The following is a 4,252-nucleotide window of genomic DNA, read 5'->3' as shown; positions in this document are numbered from 1 at the left end:
TAAAAGCTGCGTGTTTGTAAGAAACAAATCCATCAAGACGTTTTAACTTTAAACTGTTGCTTCTGGCTAAAATATGAGTTCATATTCCACCCACATAATTGTTTAGAACCATTTTGGACTGGTTTTGCTTGATCTGTGCATATTTCTCTGCTGATTCAGACAAGACAACTTTTCACTGGAAAAAGCCATATAATGCAGTATGACTAATAAAAATGTTGCAATAATGGATTTGTTTTTTTTACAGCAGCTTTTCTCTTCACAAGCCGTTAACTGATGGACTGGAGTGGTGTGGATTACTTGTGGATTATTGTATCAGCTGTCATTCTGACGGCACCCATTCACTGCAGAGGATCCATTGGTGAGCAAGTGATTCAATGCTACATTTCTCCAAATCTGATGAAGAAACAAACTCATCCACATTTTGGATGGCCTGAGGGTGAGTAAACCATTCCTTTATATCACTGCACAAACCAGCAGTTTCTCGTATGAACGGCAACACATTTCGCTTTCACCAAGTGCGCAGACGAGTTTCTTTCTTTCTGACCTTGCAGGAATTCACAATCAGCAGCGGGACGGAGCGCGGGTGAGTGGGGGGTTGCCATGGAAACGGCTTCCGTGGGGCAACAGAGGTCAGACGCTCCGGGAGCCACGTGCAATTCATGGATTCCCTCTCATTTCGCCACAAACTCCTGAAAGCATGTGCAGCCGAGACACGTCGAGCGACTGATAATTGATCCTCGGTTTACATACTTCGGCGCAGATTCGCATCCCGAAGGCATTTGCTTTCCAGCGCCTCGCGCACCGCATCCCACGTACAGAAAGATCGTAGGCAGCCAGAATAATCGTGTCAGAACAGGCCTGTTCAAGCACTAAAATGATTCAGGGTTTTCTACAGAGGACAATTAACCCCTGCAACAATTAAAAAACATGCCAGAGGTGTGACTTCATGCTTGAACCTCCAAAAGAACGATGGAAAATTAAACTCCTGGATGGAGTTTTCTCGGAAACTTAAGTCACCCTTGTCTGAAGGGTCCTTCACGACTTCAGACATCTGGTGCGATTGCAGCTCGTGTTTACCTTTGGCCTTTCTGCCGGTTTCATAACAGGGAATTTACCGCAGCTTTTGTCCCGGAGAAAAGTCGGCCTCATTATACACACATGCAAACAAAGCGAAATGAAATCACAATAGACTCAATATCGCCAGATAATTGTTGGGACATTCCTCTGGCTCTCATGTTATAACTCGAGGTCAGTCCTCCGAATAACAGATTCCATGCTGTCATTAAACATTCAGCTCCAGTTGTTCTCCAAACTTCCTCCTGCTGTCAAGCCCCAGTACAGTTCAACAAAGGCAGACGGAGGCAAGCTTCGGCCTGTCCCTGCTCCATCATTATACTGCGCTCGCCGAAGTTACTGTTTCGTTTTTATGCTTCGCCTTTTTGAAATGAACTGCTTCAATGAACTTGAAATGAACAGCTTTCTGCACTGTAATATTGTCCACCTGGATGTGAGAACTGGGTCACGGCGCAAAGCTCTCAAACACCTTCCCTTCAACACCGAATCCATATTCTGGTCCTCACAAGACATATTTATTTTGAAATTTGGTAAAAGCATGCTTAATTTAGTTACTATTAGGGATGTAACGATTCACTCAACTCACGATTTTGATTTCACGATTCGATTCGATTCACGATTTTATTTAATTTTTTACAAAATGAGATTTAAGACAAATTATAAATTCAATGTGTCCTTTTATTATTGCTTGGACAAAATGCTGCACATTTCTTTGTGAAATTGAAATATAACACTATAATAATAATATACTAATATAGCACTTGCATATTACTGCTCTTTTGTTGGTTTTGATTGCTTCTATTTTCCTCATTTGTAAGTCGCTTTGGATAAAAGCGTCTGCTAAATTACAAAATTTAAATATAATGTAAATAACAAAACTACATTGAAATTTTAAAACAAGCCCCAAATTAAATAAATAAGTAACACAAATAAAATAAATCTCTTCATATAAACAAAATAAGGCTCTTCTCTGTGCTCTTTCCATTTAAAATTAGAGGCTATCACTGCATTTTAATCACGATCCATTTCTAAAGACAGTAAGTTCCCCTCAGACATACTTTCATATAAACTCCTGCCCCTAAATGAATCGCGCTTTGTTTAGCATCTCAACCGATTTGAATCGTCACATATTTGAATCGATTTTCAACCGGCTCGCGGTTAATCGCTACATCCCTAGTTACTATGCATGCTATCGTGGAAAACTGATGATATGATGCTAATATGAGACTTCTGTACGTCTCTATCACATATCACATATTTTGCCATTAGTCACACAAGTCGATTGGACCACCCAGCGGACAGATGTTTAGTAACATCAGGCAGGATATTTGGATTGTCTTGTAAGCTTCATCAACCTGGATTTGCCCATACAGTTCTTGAGTATACTAGAGTCTGAGTCATGCAATTAGACTAAACCGAGCGCAGTCTCGCTGCATCTCAGAGAGAGACACAATTCCCTCTTTATCTGCTCGATGGGCTTCTGAAGGGCTCGACTCATCTGACTTCAATCTTTCAAAGGAGAAACAGATTTAGCAGATTGCGGAAAGTCTCGGGCAGATTTCTGGAACCTGATGGAAACTCTCCAGGTGCGCTCCGGGGACATCTAGAGGTGGAGAGGGGCAGCACAACATACAACTGATGATGAGCGTCAGAGGGGACATGAAAAATGTCTTTGCTTACACACCTTTAAAAAACATTACATTTTTGCAAGTCCTCTGCAAAGTTTCAATGCTGGTACTTCATAGTGATAATATCAGTTCAAGCTCTCAAAAGGACTAAAAAAAAACTGAATTGAAACACTATAAAATAAATCTGTGTGTCCATATGAAATTTTAGGATTAAAACAACATTGAATAAGTTATCGATCAGAGTTTGGTGAATATTTTCTATATAGCTACTTGATTGGTATCAAGTCTCTTATGCTCATCAAGACTGCATTTGTTAAAAATGTTGTAATATTATTACAATTTAAAATACTGGATTTCTAATTTAAAACGTAATTTATTTCTGTGATCAAAGCTGAATTTTCAGCATCATTACTCCAGTCTTCAGTGTCACATGATCTTCAGAAATCATTCTAATATGCCGATTTATTATCAATGTTGGAAACATTAATAACTAATATTTTTCTGGAGCTTTTAATACTTTTTTTTAGGATTCTTTGATGAAAAATAAGTAAAAAAACCAACAAAACAAAAAAAACAGATAGAGATTTTTTTGCAAGTCTTTACAAATTACTTGTCACCAATTTAACATTCTTGCAGAATAAACATATTCATTTCTTATTATAATAATAATAATAGTAATAAAAATTTAAAACAATAGTAAATAAATGCATACATAAATCTACCTATATATCACAAGTATTTCACAAATAATTACACAGAAAAAAATTCAACAACTGAAATAGTATTTTCTTGTAAAACATACTGCAATAATCCGTTTTATTTATATATTTTTTTAACTGTGTGGCAGATGATAGAGAACATACCGTTAAGCTCTCAGAAGGACAAAAAACAAGCAAACATCATTAAAACACTGTAAAATAGGTATATGTCCGTATGAATGCTTTGAAAACTTATTCAGGATTTAAACCACAATAAATAAGTTGAAGGTCAGAGTTTGCTGGAGACACAGGTATGATAGGGATGTGGGTTTGTTGTTTGATCAGATGATTTGACGTGTTTTGGCCGGAGTTTAGTCACGACATGGACTGCTATCACAATCAGGGCTGAGGAGATCAGGTGGAAACCTCTCTGGACGCAATTAAACGATATCTGAGCAAGATTAAGGCACTGTTCCAGAACCTGGTGAGCCGCCTACCTAGACAGCATTTTAATGCATCATAGACTCTAAAATGCTGCTGGCATTCAAACACAGATGACATGACAAATACTAAAAAAAATGCATGTCAGTTTTTTAACCCAAATACTTCAGGTTGTTATGCAAATTGTATAATTTTTTAAAATAAGAATTATTTAAATATTTCTTATATAAAATATTTTTAAATGAATATTATTCTTATATATATATATAATAATAATATTAAACTATTTAAAAAATATTTTAATATTATGTATATTTTAATATAATTGAATATATGACATCACATATGTTATTTACAGAGAAAACTGTGTCAGAATCCAATGTGGCATGTTCAGTAAAAAAAAAAAAAAAA

The sequence above is a fragment of the Sinocyclocheilus rhinocerous genome, unplaced genomic scaffold (genome assembly GCF_001515625.1).
Source record: "Sinocyclocheilus rhinocerous isolate Xijiao unplaced genomic scaffold, SAMN03320098_v1.1 scaffold2739, whole genome shotgun sequence".
In the NCBI taxonomy this organism is placed as follows: Eukaryota; Metazoa; Chordata; class Actinopteri; order Cypriniformes; family Cyprinidae; genus Sinocyclocheilus; species Sinocyclocheilus rhinocerous.
The sequence above is the reverse complement of the archived record's forward strand: the minus strand, read 5'-3'. Positions refer to the sequence as shown.